Source organism: Brachycentrus maculatus, unplaced genomic scaffold (genome assembly GCF_059751285.1).
Source record: "Brachycentrus maculatus isolate JH-2025_06_01 unplaced genomic scaffold, ASM5975128v1 h1tg000138l, whole genome shotgun sequence".
NCBI lineage: Eukaryota > Metazoa > Arthropoda > Insecta > Trichoptera > Brachycentridae > Brachycentrus > Brachycentrus maculatus.
The window spans coordinates 721,132-740,538 of record NW_028280891.1 but is presented as its reverse complement, the minus strand read 5'-3'; the positions used below and the strand labels follow the sequence as shown (position 1 = coordinate 740,538).

Here is a 19,407-nt window from a genome sequence, read left to right as displayed (position 1 = left end):
GATTTTCATTTTTGACATCACACCATAGATGAAGAAGAATATGGAAGTCTGAGTATTTATAAGGTTAACGACCTGTCATTGATATGTTAAGTGATCACTTGACACACGCGAAACATTTTTTTCGGTCTTGTTCTGATTCTATTTCTTACATTGTCTCATAAAGTTGTTTCACCTTTCTTCCTTATCAATACATTTGTTTTTGATTTCATCGATAATATTTATGCAGCTTTGCATTATTTCCTTATATCGCCATTTGAACATTTACCATACATCCTTTTGCCGTGCTTTCGTCTGAATATATTGTATTCAGTCTACTTTCAACTTTCTTTTACCGACTCCATGTTTCACTTTAAAACATTTCATTCGTGTAAGGATTTGTGTTTACAAACCAAAACAAATAATCTGAAAATAAAATACCGTATAAAAAATGATTTATTAATTTAACACGAATGTATCTAATTGATTCGTTAATCTGCCGAATATAGATCTTACGTCATTATGTTCGATAAATTTTCATGCCTTATCTTATTAACAGTGTCGAAATAATCATTATTTCTTAATACATGTTTTAAAGAGTTTAAAAAAATACAACACCGTTACACGATAAAAAGAGTGTGCATAATATTTCAATATTGTGGACTTACTTAGTTTTTCGTTGTAAGCTACATAGAAGTTTTGTGCCAAGAAAATATGTGTTTAGAAATATATTTGATAATTTTTTATTACATTTCACTAAATTTAATTAATAAATAAAAACCCTTATCCGCACCCCAATGGTGCATAGGGCACCGCGTCATATAAACGCAGTGTTATCTTGATCGTTTACACATGAAGGAAAGGTGATCAGCCCTCCGCTTCAGGTACCAGTCCAGGGTAATATTGAATAAATATGACAGTGAAAAAATCACTAATATTTATTTTACCCCCCTTGGGAATCGAACCCGGGACCTCCAGAACGGTAGCCGAGCGTGCTGACCATTACACTACGGAGGCGGACAAATTTAATTATCGTATAATAATATACTTGTAAATGTAATTCATCATAAATCATTCAATCAAAAAAGTATTTTCTATTATATGCAGAACTAAGGGCATTTTTCTATTATTATATATCGCCCACTCCTTTCAAGAACGTCATAAATCAAAAAACTTGATTTTTCAGGAGAACGTTTTTAAAGTTCAATAATATAATACAATGTATTAAAAATAAATATCAAGCTACTCATTGAACTTTTATTGTACAACAGATCTTTTAAGGTAAAACCTGAAGGTTTTTTCTCTATTTGAAAAATATTTAGTATATTTAAAAATATAATTAAACAATACCTTTTCTTCAAAATGCAAAAACAACACTTTTTGCGCTGTAACGGGTAAATATTAAGTTTAAAATATGTCACTGTTGCTGGGATAAAGTACATTTTCTGGGCATTCCGAAAACATGCACAACTGAAAATTGACGATTTTTGATTTATGACGTTCTTGAAAGGAGTGTGCGATTTGTATCTGCATCATAAATATAGATATATTTATAAACTAATTTATCCGGCAGATATTATCCCGCATAGATGATCATTTTTTTAATGCTGTAAATTGGTAAAAAAAAACCCATAAACAAGTGTTAATTGATAAAAAATGCTGTAATTAGTATTTTTTAAATGTTATAAATATGTGAACAAAACGGTGTAAATCAGAAAAAAATGCAATAAAAATGCTGTTATTTAGTGTATTAGGGTCAGACAAAAATTTGGTCTCATTTGGTCCCATGGGTTCCAGAGAAATAACGGTTTTTCATATCTCGACAACTGGGTGCAAATTTACAGAAACCCGCTTACAGCCTGAACAAATATTTACCCACAATATGTAGTCATTGAGCATGTATTGTAGGTCTCAAGATTAGAGGTATCGAACGTATGGACAAACGATTTTATATATTAGGATGATAACAAAAAAAAATGCTTTAATAATGTGCCCTTAGCACAGGAGAACCCAGTAAGGTTACATTTTTGTCAGTTTATTAGTTTATTTATTTATTAGTATGTGTTTTATGAAAAAGAAATAAAAAAATTAAATTGTGATAATTCTTGTACAGACACTTTCTACCTCCTTTATAAAACTTGAATGTCGAGGATGAAAAACCAGCCCATAACACTTTGCGAACCAAGGATATATTCTCTCTGCAAAAGCACATTTTGATTTACACGATAATGATGCTTAACGAAACTGCTAAGATATATAATGTAGTGCGAGATTCGCGTCCGATAACGGGTGATAAATTACCCACGCGGCTCGTAACACGGACATTTGCATATTTGTCATGCGGTTTGTCAAACATGTTTTATGCGTGTCGGTGAAAAAAATATTTTCACCGTAATTGCATTTTTTAAAACATGGGTAACATGATACACGGCTACAAGAAATAAACAGCCATTCGTATGAATATTTGACCTCATAAAAAATCACTGGAATATGCAAATGTATTTTTACATAACAAATTTTATAAATTTAAATGTCATTCCAGTCTAGTATGACAAAGAATGAGGGTGTTGCCAAACAAATTTTGGAAGCTTTGAATGAAATACTTATATCCGTTTGTTCAATTTCTGTTAATATTTAACCATGTAACGAAAACTGGCATCAACAATAATAACAATAATTATAAAAGCATTATGCCAAACCCCAACCACGTTTTATCCAGCCTAATCCAGTTAAAAAACGTATTTCGCAATTGGTTTCTGATCCATAATACTAGAGAGAAAGTAATTTGTTAGAAAATATGAAAATACTAATTAATAAGGGTAGTATACAAGGTGTGAGGGCATGAATAATCTAATTTTTTGTATGAACTTTATATGAAAACATCAAATTTTTAATGACATTGTAACTACCGTCTTGAATATTTTAAAATACTTATAGATCACCTACCTACGCGATAAAAACTAGAAAAAGTGTGTAAAACTTTGGTATACGATAATATTTATTTACTATGACTCAATTTGTTCTGTAAATATGATAGAAAATACCTTTAGAAATATTAAAATACTTATAATTTTGGTGGATACTGTTTATTTTAAATTAATACTGGAGTTTTACAAAAAAACGTCACTAAAATCGTGATTGAATTGTGGAAAATACTGTTAATTAATAAATGAAGCAACGGTATTGCTACATTTACCATTTAAATTGTTAGTTAAGCAAAAAACCTTGTAAAAACACAAAGAGCTTAATTGATTTATTTATAGTTAAGAAAAAAAATCATCCATTTTTAATGATTAAAATGATATAATATTATAAATACATATTTAAATGATTTATATTTTTTTAATATTAAAAAATGCATGTAAAAATACTTCTCATTTTTGGAATAAATCAATTTTAAGAAATTATTTTTAATTTATTTTACTTGGTAAATACCACTTTTACTTATTTTTACAATATTCAGAAGAACAAACCCAATTAAGCGCCTTTTAAAGCTCATTTCATTGGTTTTAGCGTTGGCCATTTATGATATCTACCAACTCGTACATTTATAACAATACGGCATGTGGGATTGGGATATTTAGTACAATACATGTTTGAATTCAATTAAACCAAATTGCATCAGCAATAAAAGTTCATACACTCAATATGACAGAACGTGAAGTTCCTGGTAGTAACATTTACAGTGTGTTATACAATATAGATATATCTCTGCCTATACAAACAAGTTTTGAGATTCACAGCTTAAATGATGGGCTTTGTTATAATTTCTCGGAATTAATTTATATATTTTCACCTAACGACTGGGTTGCTCGTACGGCAGTGAGGAATACTTTAATTGAATTGATCCGTACTCATATGATAGAAATCTGTAATCATTTCCAGTCGTATGTATAATCAAATGAAAATATTGTATAAAAAATCAGTAGACAAGTAGAAATCATCATGAAATATAATTTTAAAAGCTTTTGAAATTTAATGGTACATAGTCCCCGTACATAAGTATAAACTAAAAAAAATACTTTAAATGAAAGATTTGCACAAAATTTACACAAAATTTTATGTTTTATATAAATTCAAATTATTATTACACAAAATTGTAATATGTTTAGGCAGAGAGATTAAAACACCACACCAATCTTCCTTAGCACACATTCTTCGCCTCTTCCACATTCATGGATGTTCACATATATACACGCCGATTATTCTGACTCCTGACCTGACCACTATCAAGTGTCTAATATTAGTACCTACCTATATTATTCAAAAACGAGTTTGTATTAAGAAATGTAATGATAATACTATTATATGTTTGTGATTTCCTGTAATATAGATTTTTACTCACTAAAAAACTAACTAGACAGAGAGAATTGAAAGCCCCACCAATCTTTCTTGGCACACAATTTTCGCCTCTTCCACATTCGCCATTTTCAAGTTTTTGATATAGTTGATCGTGCTAAATTTTCCTCGATATAATTCTATTACTAACCGCATTCGTATCATACATTTGTTTAACTATTCTTGTTCACTCATTTGATTCACATACCCAAACCATCTCAACACATCTTTCTTAATTGTATCGATAATGCTTATCACAGCCTTGCAATAACTTGTTTTTATCAACATTATCGTTTACTTAATTTTTTTTTGGAACATAAAACAATTACATCTTGAATATTATTTTCAAGGCATATCATACATCCCTTTAATTATAAGGTATAAAATAGATTCTACATATTCTCACAGAACTGAGAAGAACTACCAATATACCTATGTGATGCACATATCGTTACTTGTTCAGTTTCCCAAGCAGGTCGTACTCCGGATGCGATCCTGTTACAGCGGCAGATGGCCACAAAGCGACATGTCTCATGTCACTGAATCAATTTAACGATGTCACAGTTGTCGCAGTACTGACGTCGCACTGCGATACGATAATTCAGCGATACACTATAAATATGTACGACTAGGGTAGACATACATTGTTGGACATCGGACCAATTACGGACATTTGAACATTCGTTAATTTTTGGGAATCGGTTCTGAACGTATTTTAATACCCATATAGGTATTATTAACTCGTAATATTAACATAAACATCCCCCGCAAAATCTTTTTCAATTTGTCAATTTAGTTGTATTCTTTATTGAAAATAACATGGTATGAATATTTATAATTTTCCCAGATTTTTAAATTACTTAATAAAACAAAACTCTAATTTTATTTCTGACATTTATTTTGTTACTTTTTTCAAACGCTTTGGAAAAGCTCCTTATCATTTTCAAGGATAAATTACTTAACATAAAACAAAGAAATATTTTTAATTATATGAGTATAATGCGGTATAAAGGAGTAGATATTTAAATGAGGTTTGAAGTGAGAAGGGATAGTGGCGTGGAATTTTTACTACTATTATTTCTTGAAATAGGGAAAATATTTTATACGGGGCTTTTATTCAAATAATTTTTTTTTATAAATAAAATAAAAAAATATTTAGTTAAAAAAAATCTTTGAATTGTATAAATAGTTTGTTTTTTATTGGAAGGCAATGTTTTCATACCTTTTCAAAATTCAAGGAATACCATAATTGTTATATGTTCAGCAAATTCAGAAAAATTATTAAAGTTTTATCTCATACGTTATTTTATTATAGTTTTGAAATTGCGGGTTGTTTTACTCTTATACATTAAAAACGGAACGATCAATACTAGAAAGTTTATAGATTCTTATAAGAATGTTTTAATTCGTAATCCTGGCTAGTGTCGTGGACTTATCCCAAACTCTATGTTTTATTTATAATGTCAATGTAGAAAAAAATTATTTATTTTCAATCAGTCACGATTTAAACACCATTATTTAACCTGTCTAAAAATGGTACACTAACCCTAGTTCTAAGAGAAAAATTACATTATGAGTAAGTTGGCCGCTTAAGGAAAACTAGACGTTAACTGGGAACGGATTACTCATAATTGGATTCGAGAGTTGCATAAACATGATATAAACTTATAAATATTTATTCATGTTTTTTTTTCTCTCTTTTATCTAAGCGCAGTTGTTTTTAGTTACCACTTTTATATTATTTTATATATTACAAGAAATTCTTGGAATACATTTAGATGTAAGTTGATAATACATATTTTTAAGTTCGGTTTTACTTGATAATACTACTATATCTTAAAATCTATTGTGACACTTATTTTGAAACCTTACCAAGTATTTTTTTGGATGAAACCATCTAATAATCTATAATTCGCAAAATAAAACCCTTTACTACCCTCCTCATGAATCAACACATATCGTAAAAAGACCTTACTAATTTATATGCTAATTTGACTTATTATCGCTTATTTAGGATCCAATCCTGACCCAAATGTAAACATTATAATTGACTTCAATATTTATTTTATATCACCCTGGACTGGTACATGAAACAAAATACTAATCATCTCTGTGTAGGAAATTAACCATCACCATTCTACTGCTTCTATACGATCAGTGTCTTATGCACCATTGTGTGCAGATAACGGTATGAAAAATAAGAATAGATACATAATTAATTTTCCCGTTAAAATTTTAAGCAATATTTGATATATACAGTAACAATAGTGTTAAACTACTCAATAATAAGGATTAAAAGTAATCGTACTTACATGCAAAATCGTCCAGCGATGGTCCAGAACGTTCAATTATTCACCAACATAATGCATCGTTGATCTTTCTCGATTAAAATCGATCAAATTCACTTTTTTCTTTTCACTTTGGTTTAATATTCACATTTAGCAAAAAACTGTTTTATTTTAATTTAAAATGCACATGAAGTTTTTCAATTTCTGTTTTGCATTTAGATACTACTTCAAATCTGGAAAAATTATGAAAAGATATTGAGCATATAAATTCACGTATATTATTTATTTATCACGGTTATTCGTTACTTTGCAAATATGATAATATGTTTTTTAATAAACATTTTATTTATTGTTTTCTGCATTCACTTTGTAGTGAGACATTATAAAATTGTGAAAGAAAAACACTTGTTTTTTTTTGTTTATTTTGAACACTTGAGTACAAAAGAAGTGTATTTTGAATATTTAAACCATGAATTTGTGAATCATTGTGTTATATTTTGGAGAAATAAAAACTTGTGAAATATTTTTTAAATAACTATTTTAAATTAAGTGATTCCGAAGTTCATTAATTCTGAATTTAATAAAAAATTTATATTAAAAAATATTTTTTTTATTAAAAGCAAAAAATGTATGTTGAAAGAAAAAATAAAAAAATGTGAGAGGATTAAAAAAACAAAGTATTTTATTTCTCCAAAATATAAAAAAAAAACAAATGGTTTTCTTTTACAATTTATTAAAAACTATGTATTTATGTTAAGTTACATAGGGATGATATGTGAAAATAATATCTAAAATTGTATTTCCCTCGAGTAGAACCAAGGAGTATTATTAAAAATAATTTTGTTTCAGAAATTTTTGATAAAAATTAGAATAATTTATAGTTGGTTTGTAAAATATATTTATTTTTTTATCATCGATTGAAATCATATAGGTAATTAATTATTTATTTTTGATTACGCAGTACCACTTAGAGTATCGTAATATTTTTCCAATATTTGCATGCAAATTATGCAATAGGTAAACAACATAAGAGATGATATAAGAACTTAATTATTGGCAAACTTAATCGGTTCAATCTATTAAAAAAATAATACAATATTCCTTTGCCTCACTCTTTGTACAAGGTTCGCGTAATAACCATTTCAAAATTTAACTAACTTCTTTGTTCTTCAAAGTTTGTTTTACCGTATAGCATTGAATATATTATTAGATTAAAACCAATGTTTTGAGCTTTTCCGCTTTATTTTTGTTTTGTCGTTACCGACATTATCAGACTAAACCAGTCTGATGATGTCGGTAACGACGAAACCCGGTCGCTGGTCAAATAAAAATAAAGTGGAAAAGCTAAAAATATTGGTTTTAATCTAATAATATATTAAAATGCAATTCCATCACGAAGTGTCAGTGGATAATATAAATATATTAAAACGTATAGCATTGGTTTTAACCACTTTTATTTACGGTATTTTTTTTCCAAATGGTCTTGTCTTTTTCAGGGCTGAAGAAGACAAGGTGCTGGTCAAAACCGGTTGCAAAATTAGTACCAAAAATAAAAGTGGTTTAAAACAATGTTTGAATTTTGTTTATTTTATAAAGTGTAACTAATCTATTTATAATTATATTTATAGCTCAGGTATATATTTTTTCTACTAGTTCAACTATTTAGCTTACATTTTTTTAAACAAATAAACGTAATAAAATAAATGTAAATTTAAGCTTAAAAGTTTAACTGTACTTTTTTTTAGGCACACATTCCAGAGATATTGAATTTTGCTTCTTTCGTCCTTTTTATTTACCAAATTGTGCTTGTATTACATATAAAACCAGTAAGTTCCAGGACATCTTCTTGCATTGGCTATCTAGCTTCGAGTGACAAGCTTTTATTTACTTTATATCTATAAAACAACAGTTTTTATTTAATATTTTTTCTGTTTTTAAATTGGTGGGCGTAAAACTAAAAAGCTCGCATTTTGTTGATTAAATCAACAAGCCTCCGACTATGTTTGTATTGATTTGCATTTTTTATTGTAAATTCACAATGCATAATTTATATAATATTTATTTATATTTATATTTACATAATTTCAGTTAAATTTTTGGTGTCGAGAGCGTTGGTAATGAAAGACTTGAATAGAATTATGGATATTTTAATATATTCTACATATTATTGTATTTTTATTTTATTATCCTAACAAATACACGTAATATTAAAATAAAATAAAAACATGGTTATTAAATTAATGTTTAAATAGAAAATATTAAATGAATGTGAATACATTACTTTCCACAATTCTCTGATATATCCGGGAATTTAACCCTTGCACTTAATAACAATAGTCAGACATACTAAACACAACAGTACTTTAATTATTAAAATTGAAAATATAATAAAAACACAGTTTTTTTATCATTTATATGATATTATTTTTGTTTAGCTTTTTCCGACTCCATTGTCTATGTACTACATTTTTGTTTGCCTCCAAAGTATAGTGATTATTTCCGTTAGCTCAAGCGGCTGATTATTAGAAAAAGAGTATCAAATTGTGGTAGAGTGGGTTCGAACCCAAAAACTATGACTCAAGTCCGCAACACTATTCACGGGACCACAACCCGACACATTAATTATTTTATATTATATTAACCTGCACTTGTACCTGAAGTGCAATGATCACATTGCCTTCATGTAATAAACGATCAAATTAGCATTGCATAAATTTGATCCAGTGCCCAATGTACCATTGGGTGCGGATAAGGTCGATGGTGATATAAGTAAATTTGAAGCGCAGAACTCATCCTGCCTTTTCAAAAATGATCAAGATAACACTGCATTGATTAAATACACTGCTTTACCTAATTCTTATATGACAGTGTCAGATAAGGATTAAGTAAATATGTTTTAATGACTTTCTTAAAAAATCCCTGATTTCTTAGTGACTCGAAAAGGCTTTGATTAAATATATCAAAAGCTTTGAAAATTCAACATTTAGTGTTTCAACCTGTTGATCGGAAAGCGATCAAAGTGAACGCCGCTTAATTAATAAGTACAAACAGGCGAGCGGCATATTGAGGACATTCTCATGCATAACTACAATAAATATTTCTTCAAGTGTTTAGTCAATACAACTTAAATTTAGGAAATAGTGATGAAATCAATACGACTTTCTCTGATTATATTCGAATCGTACACACTACCTACATTCACATTATTTGCCGAGATTCGATGTGGTTGTCGGCTGAGTGGTCACTGATGGTACTCAGGTCTGATAGATAATAGGTTCGAGACTCATTATTCAAACAATCAACAATTTCTAACGTAGCCTTAACGAATATAAAATCATTAAAATAAACACCTGTTGTTATTAACTGTCTGATAAGCATCACAGCAAAATATTTATATAATTTATTTAAACTTCATGTACCGAAAATAAATAAGTACATTAGCGGGCTTATTGTTAAAAAGAAATATCTTCCAACCAACCAAAAACTAGTGATATTGATCAAAACGTTTGATACCTTATATTGCTGTTAACAATCTGAGGGTAGAAAGTACTTTAAATAGTTTTAAAAATATTACAAATTGATGATTATAAGGAAGTCAAATGAAAGGGGGCTTATAGAAGGAGGTATAAGGAAAAACAGATGAGGTTTGATGGACAGTTGGGTTTTTAATTTACGTTTTACTTGGTAAATACCTTTTTTATCATATCAAGTGTTTAAATGCACTATATCCGTCCGATATCCAAATGTTCTATATATATATATATATATATATATATATATATATATATATATATATATATATATATATATATATATATATATATATATATATATATATATATATATATATATATATATATATATATATATATATATATATATTATATATATATTTAAATATATATATACATATATATATATATATATATATATATATATATATATATATATATATATATATATATATATATATATATATATATATATATATATATATATATATATATATATATATATATATATATATATATATATATATATATATATATATATATATATATATGCAATATTGTAGGAATCACATTCGCAAATCAGTTTTATCTGCCATCTTTCGAGAAATTTGTAAATATATTAGAATAGGTGAGAATACTTTATCGATTAATTTTATTTAAATTTATATATTATATAATTTATATTTGAAGCACAAACTTTGTGATTTTTCATTTTATAATTAAATTATAACTTGTTTTTAAAACAAAGCTACATTTTAATTACATTATGTATTATACCTTAAATAATATTCGAGTCGTTGGATATTAACAATTTATTATATTTTATAAAACACAAATATTGTGTCGTAAAAAATAATCCATTAAAAATATTTAAAAAATTATAAGTTATTATTATTTTAAAAGGATTATACTTTAATACACTCGTATATGGTTAGATAAAATATTTTAAAACGTTTTATTTTAATTTAAATATTTGTAATTTATATGTTTTTAATAGTACCATTTAAATTCTTATTTCGATATAAGTAATAAAAATACAAAATTTTCCTGTGTAAGTAAGTATTTATGTTTTAAATAATATATAATTTCACATCAGCATATTTGAAAACTGCTAATATGCAAATTATTTATTCTTCGAAGGTGACGGAAGAGAATAGAATGTCAAAATTATATTTAAAGGGTTTATTCGTTCCATTTTAGGATTTATTTTAGGGGTTTATTTGTTCCATTTTAGGATTTATTAGAATTTATTTTATTTTAAATGCATTATTGATCTGAGGAGAACACATTTTCTAAGTACACTAGTTATCTTAAGGGTAGAAACTGGCTGCAAGCAGCAACCGACTGAAGGAAATGGAAGGATACGGAAGAGTCCTATATCCAGGAGTGGAGTAAAGTGGGCTCATGATGAAGAAAAAGAAGAAGACTAGTTATCCAAAGTCAATAAAGAACTTATAAAAGTTTAGATAATGATATGAAATTCAACGGAGCACGTGTTAAAAATATGATTAAAAGATTAATGATTTTTAATTAAGTGAACTTTAAAATTAAAAAACAAATTGTACTATATGACAGGTCATAAGCTCTGTTAACACCTGGACTTCTGTATTCTTCTTCATCCATGTTGAGATAAAAATAATTTTTTTTACTATTTCTTCTATCACTACCATCATGCCGTTTCCCCGCAGAGGTGGGCAGAGAGGATGTAACGCAATCTCTTCTGTCCTTACATACCCTCCTTGCTTCCTTCACATCCATACATCTAGTCATACATGCCCTCAAATTAAACGGACTTTTGACACGATCAGATTTTAGGTTCTGTCTTCTTTTCTGCCAAGTTTTTTTTTAACGTCCTCGTTCTGTTCTTCCGATCATACATACTTTCTTAGTCATTCATATATATATATATATGTATTTTTTTACATATCTATTAATAGGAAACACATCTGTTGGGATCATAATAATGATGATAAGTGCGTGTTATAATAATTTCAAGGATTTGGAGCGAGCTTGGTTCTCATATAAGCCAACACAAATAGCATTAATACCGCATTGTAGGCAAGGCAAACACAGATAACTCCAAAGAATGAAAATTTCCGATGACAATAGAGTTTTCCGCATTTTGTTTTGCACGCTCGATTTACTCAGCTTTCCACCGCACATGCGCAAACTGCTCAATTATTGTCTAGCTGGCTGTGTGTTTGAGTGTCTATTATTTGAAGCAGACTTTTATCGCCTTTTTGGGTCTATTGTCCCGTACAATTAACACACATTGTGTAGAACGCGATTCGGAAACGTAAATATTAATTTCGTACTCTCAGGGCTGTGAAAATACATTGAAGGAAACGCAACAAAAATGTTTTAATTTTTTATCATACAACTTAAGATTTTTTATTAAAAATTTTTTTTTTATTTATTTAACAAATTTGGCATAGAAAATAACACCTTTCGTGTCTAAAAAAATAATCACCATAATAACGGGAGAAAAACAAAGTTTTTATTTAAATTAAAAGATATTATAATTTATATTTGAAGGACTAACTTTGTGATTTTCTATGTTATAATAACATGTAACATTGTTTTAAAATCACTATAAGTGAACATTATGGTGATTTTAAAACAAAGTTACATTTTAATTATAAGAGTTATTAGTTAATTTTTGTGTAAAAAAAAACTTGATTTAATATTTGGAGTTCGTGTATGGTTTTGCAAGCAGTGATTATTTTATCAATATATTGTAATATCATACTTGTATCGCGTGCTTTACATTTACATATACATTTAATAGAGCATATTAAAATAAAACATAAAAATAATTTTGTTTTATTTCACTAATTCATTCAGCCGTCACTTTGTGTTATATAATATGATAAAAAAATAAAGAACGGCTTCTAGTTCCTCTTCATCATTCAACATTCCAAGGAAACAATTTTAAAAGTTCAACTTAGCTTCACATGTTTGAAAATGTCGAATGCATCGAAACACGTAGCACAATAGGTTTTAATAAAAAAATCGTATTTATCAAGTAAAATATAAATAATAATGCCCTTACAAATTTTCAAACAAACTGAACTAAAAATTGAACTATTTTAATGATTTAAACTAATTTTATTACTTCAGAGTATGGAATATAATATCAAAGATCAACAATTTAAATTATATGAAAATCAAAGCCATAAAAAAATTAATTCTTTTATTTAAAAATATTGAACTCATTCGCTGATTTTTTTCCCGACCCTAATATAAATAATTTAAGAATATTAACTCAAGCGGTATGCCTTCAAGACAATAATTACTTGAGTATACTGTAAAACTATGTTTCGGCATACAAATAACACCTTTATCAAATACATTACATTAATATACTGCTTACTTTAGTTTCTACCTTATTCCAAAATTACAAATGAGATGTGTGATTAATTTAAAAATAACGCGCAGAGTATTATAATAAAATCGTTTCAATAACTTAAAATCTTTTAATGATTTACAGTTATAAACCCGAGAACATATGTACAAATATGTTCAATATTTAGCTAATGAATATTCCCAAAAATATTAATAAATATGGATAATAATTTATCAAGGGAATTTGAATATCAATATTTATTATTATTTTTCTTATAAAGTAAGCAAATTGAAATATGGTATTGTTAATAATCCTTCAAAAACTCAATATTTATTTTAAATCATCCTCGATTCATGATTATCACTTGATTTTATAAACCAAATTCTTACAACTAAATTAGGTAAATATTTAAAGTAAATTTGATAAGATTTTGTAGTTTCAAAATTAAATAAATGTAATGTAATTGTTTCCAAAAATATATTTGAAAAAAAAACTGTAAATTTGTTTTGTTATTTTATAAAATGCAGTTTCGCTAATAAATTTCAGTACAAAACTTAAATCTTATAAATTAAATTAAGATAATATATATAACTTTTGTTATATTTGAACGTTATTTTATATTAAATATTTATTGTACTAACCTTATAAATTACAAAATAACTTTGCTTAAAATCACTTTATAAATTATTATAACTCAATTTTAATGAAAATGGGATTTGGAGCAAATAGATTTTTCTCAGACTTAAGTTATAACGAGATAATATCATAATTCTACAAAGTTAGTTTATATAATTTACGTTACTTTATATTGAATGAATCGCATATCAGGCAAAAAACTACATTCGTGCTTAGTATTCATATAAACATTTAATGTTTTTATTACTTTTGATAGACATTATGTATTTTTGATTGGCCGATCACTACAATAGATTAACGAATAGTAGTGATCATTGTTGAAGATAACATTGTCAATTGAAGGAAAATAATATACAATCTTTATTAATGTAAATGCGAATCAAAACTAGAATAAATTTAATGATATTTTATTTTTCAGAAAAATTGTCTTAATATTGTGTCCCGATCAAGAATAAATAATTACTTTGTGCATTTCTTATGTCTTTTAGATTTCCCATATTTATTTGGAGAAATGACATTTTATTAAAATAACAAAATTATCTTAAAATCAGCTTTTCTATAATGAAAATTATTGCATACTTTTTTCCACTTTTATTTTGTTAGTCCAGTAACCGGGTTTCGTCGTAATTGACATTATTAGAGTGGTGTCAGTAACAAGGAAACCTGTATAGTGGTTAAATAAAATAAAAGTGGAAAAGCACTTTCTATTTGCCGTTTTATTATGAAAATGCAGTTCCACCAAGAAATTCCAGTACAAAACGTAAATCACTATTTTTTTATTAAGATTTTCAATGGATAATAACTAATTAACACACCAACCATAATGTCGCTTCGCTATAGGGGTAGGTAGAAAGAATAACTCAGTCTTTGCAACCATTCTTCCCCTTTTCCACATTCATGCATCTCCTCATATATACCCGTCAATTATTCCGGCTTCCGATCCGGCCACTTTCAAGTGTAATTATTATCAATAGAAAATACCATTAACGGTAAAATTTTATGAAATATGGGAATGTAATGTTAATATAATGTTATGCTTTATGATAATATTCCCATTAAAAATTATAAACACCGATCCCTGCATATCTAATAATAATTATTCGAACCCTTATCCACACCTTAATGGTGCATAGGGCACTGCATCATATAAAAGCAGTGTTATCTTGATCGTTAACACACGAAGGAAAGGTGATCAGCCCTCCGCTTCAGGTACCAGTCCAGGGTAATATTGAATAAATATTAGAGTGGAAAAATCACTTATATTTATTAGAACCCTCTTTGGGAATCGAACCCGGGACCTCCAGAACGGTAGCCGAGCGTGCTGGCCATTACACTACGGAGGCGGACAAAATTAATAATTATTATGTATTAATATATTATTATTAAAAGCATGAATCAATGGCGCGTGTCAGTACCGCAAAAAGATTTACAATTCCTTCAGCTCTCTTTACCTCAATACGCCAACAAAAATGAGGATATCAACGAAATAAAACGACCATAATTCCAACGCGTTCACCTGTGGCTATAAGCGATTCAAAAAAGGACCGTCAAGACGAAGGGAATTCGTACGAACAGGTTGTCGGACCCACGTTAGTCCTGATAAAAAAAATACGAGTCAAGAGCCTCAAAAAATTTACGAGGACACGTCACAACTGTCAGCTTAGTGCGAAAGAAGAGATGTATAATACGTCCTCTCTTATTTTATTTATTTCCGCTGATAAAGCTTCCTTCAATCAATGACAAAAAGCTCGCGAATCGTTCCTGGCGGCTTGTTGGCTTTTGCGTTTATTTAAGGGATCCATCCAAATTATCTCGAGACAGAAGCGAATTTATTTGCGATTTGATTGATTTTCATTGATGTTTGAAGTTCATTCATCAATCTCGGTAGCCGGCGCGCTCGGGTTGCGATCTTGGAACGTGCGCGCGTTGATGTCACCACCCCTTTAGAAATTCAAACTATACGCATTAACTAAATATTATCAAGTCCTTATAAAAAAAAACCCTAGTCTATTTTAAAACATAATTGTATATTAAATGTTTATTATGTGAAATGCGAGTTTGAGTTTTTTTGAACAAATAGGTATTTTACTGGCTTGAATTTTATTTTTGAACGTAAGTTTTTTCAAAACTTATATTAATTTTCATTTTCAAATTGAAATATAATTATCTTACTTTATTATTAGAATTATGATTATTTGACTACTTTTTAAGGAATATGTTAAAATCATAATACATATAACTTTAATATTAAAAAAAATTAATGTATTCAAATCGTTTATAAATTATCATATTATAATATGTAATAGAATTGTTTTTATATTTTTTTTATATAATGTGATTAATTTTTTAAATCAAATGATACACTCAAATAAATATGTACCTCTTTTTAAACTCAAAACACTTATAACTTGTCACTTTAAAAACAATACTTTTGATTTCATCCTTGTTGCTGTGAGTATTTAAAACCTTATCTGTCACCACAATACATGTATAAATATTTTTTTAAACAAAACACACTGTACGTCACTTGAAATTTGACACTTTAAACGTCAAAATTAAATTTAAAAAAAGTTATGACACTTGTTTGAATTTGACAGTTCCACGTTCGATTAATTGTTTGAATTCGCGAGCGCGGGAAATGCGGACGTTCGGGAAAATTCGGTAATGCTCGTTTTTCCGATTTCTCCTCCGCGCATGCTCATTCCGTCCTAGCCGAACGACCTCAGCTGTTAAACTGAAATCACCTTGCAAGGCTGGCTGTCGCCGTCCCTGTCCCTCCCGCGGCGGGGGCACTGCGGCGGGAAAGAGAGGACCGACCAATGACCGCTCGGGAGGAGACCGGTAGACTAATGTTTATCACCTGTTATACCGATGGACCGAGCGAGATGGACAGAGGCGCGGTTTTTCACTGAAGATGACTTCCGTTATATTTGTTCTCTGCATCTCGCGCTTACATCCATACATTAATTACGCATATGACAAGAAAGACAGAAAAAAAAACCCTGTTTGTTCTCACACATTCGTCAGTTAAATAAATAATTGCATTCCAGGAAATTCCAAGTGATGGCTACACATTTATTAGTATCTTCTTCAAATTTTACTATCTTTAACTCTCAAAATTCTGAGTGTGTCCAAACCATTTTTTTAAAATTAAAATTTTGAATATACCCTTTTAATGAGTTTTATTTATATATATGACTAGTTTCGAAAACTTACAGATGTTTTCATCTTCTGGTACAAATGAAAAACTAACGAACAATAAATATATTTAGGGGTTTATATAGGTAAATAAAAATAGAGAAGGGATTTACTAACCTATATTTATTAAATTGAAGTAAGAAAAGGATTCATAAAGGCTTTTGTTTGGAGTGTTTTGTTGTATGGGTGTGAAACCTGGACCATCCAAAAGTACGAAAAAGACCGGCTTGAAGCATTTGAGATGTGGGTTTGGAGGAAGATGACCAAGACATCATGGGTCGTAAGGAAGTCCAACGAAAAGGTGTTGCAGGACGTAAAAGAAAGAAGAGAGCTTTTAAATCATATTTTGAAGAGGAAGGCCAAGCTAATAGGGCACTCAATTAGACATAGCACCTTTCTTAGCAACATCTTCGAAGGAAGAATCTTGGGAAAACGAACAAGAGGCCGCCCAAGAACTTCATACTTCCAGGATTTGAAGCGGCTCATGGACGTCTCCTCCTATTCGCAGCTCAAGAGGATGGCGACTGACAGAGACAAGTGGCTGACACTACAAGGCGCTGCCTTTAGAAGATGATGATGATTTATTAACCTATTTATGAACCAAAATATTTTTTTGTTCGTTTGTTTTAATTTGTACCAGAAGATGAAAACATCTGTAACTTTTCGAGACTAGTCGTATATATAAATAAAACTCATTAAAGTGTTTAATTAAAAAAAAACGACATATCATTCCACAAAGTTAATGCTAAATCAATAAATAATACAAACCAAAAATTTTATAAATATATTAACTGGTCAAATTATAAGCTATAATAATAAAAACGAAAATGATATTTACTGGCGTTTCTAATGTATGTGGTTATAATCCAGGATTCGGACCTCACATACTAATAAAAGTGTTTCTGCTCATTAAAAAACTTCTTTTCATTTCATCAATAGATGTCTCTAGTGAAATTCTAGTGATTTAAGAACAATATTTTAAAATTGGATCATATAAATAGAACTTCCAAGAATTTGAGTAGTGTGGTTGTCAAACACGGGTAGAATGGGTGAATATTACACGTGTGTAAAGTGATCACTTAAATCAGCTTATGACGGTCGTAAGCCCCGTAATTGCGCAGACTTCTTATGTTTCTTTACTGGGTTTCTTATGTTAGGAGTTATTTTGCTTCATCCATGGCCAGTCTACTACACGTCTCTATCCTCTGCTCGTCTCTTCAACTCGGAGATAATTTGGCTCATGTAGATTAAGTGGAGTCGTAGTTCACAATCCTCTGTAGTTTGTGCTTTCGCACATGCCTTCCGTAATCGTAAGTAGCAGGCCTGGGTGTCTTACATTATGGCCTATCTATTGGGTTATCTGTTGTGTTACTTTATTTAGTAATCATCTATACACTCTAGCTCAGCTTAGTACTTCATTTTTCCCTACATCCCCGACTTAAGCCTGTAGCACCACAAAACCTCCAGTCACCCCAATTCTGTCTGCCCAATTGTCCACGTTTCACTACCATATAATAGTATGATCCAGACTGATTGAATTTTATGAGTATATATAAAAAATAAAAATAAAATATTATATATTATTTATGTTTTAGCAGAAGCTAGGTAATTTTCTAATTTATGTAAGTGAATCATGGAGTTAACAAACGAAGGATGAAAGTTGAATGAATGCAGTCGTAATGCGATCACTAAGAGAAATGTCTGGCAAAACGATGCAGGATTTCAACCATTCGAGAACATGTCATCCATGAAAATTATTCTTAAAAGCCGTCAAGCGTTGTCATTAGCAAAATATATGGAATGTTGAATAATTTCGCTGTTTTTGCGAATCAAACCAAATTTCAACCAAGTGTCTCCCTCTGTAGTGTAATGGTCAACACGCTAGGTTGCCATACTGGACGTTTTGGGTTCGATTCCCAGGATGGGTTCAAATAAATATAAGTGATTTTTAACTTCAATATTTATTCAACTTTACCCTGAACTGGTACCTAAATCGGAGGGCTGATCACCTTTCCTTCATCAGTTAACGATCAAGATAACACTGCGTTTATATGATGCAGTGCCCTATGCACCACCGGGTGTGGATGAGGGTTTAATGAGGAAAGCAGCATTA

At 29.0% G+C, this 19,407-nt stretch overlaps 1 protein-coding gene across 1 annotated transcript in view; it reads right to left on the bottom strand.

The window, feature by feature from the left end:
• Positions 1 to 16,814, bottom strand: part of LOC148309159 (uncharacterized) — a 466,414-nt gene extending 449,600 nt beyond the window's left edge. The window contains exons 1-2 of the mRNA XM_088260540.1: positions 16,477 to 16,814; positions 6,627 to 6,835 (exon numbers count right to left, since the gene is read on the bottom strand). The gene's annotated coding sequence lies outside the window, so the exon portion shown is untranslated. The remainder of the gene's footprint in view (positions 1 to 6,626; positions 6,836 to 16,476) is intronic.
• Between the last annotated feature and the right edge of the window lie 2,593 nt (positions 16,815 to 19,407).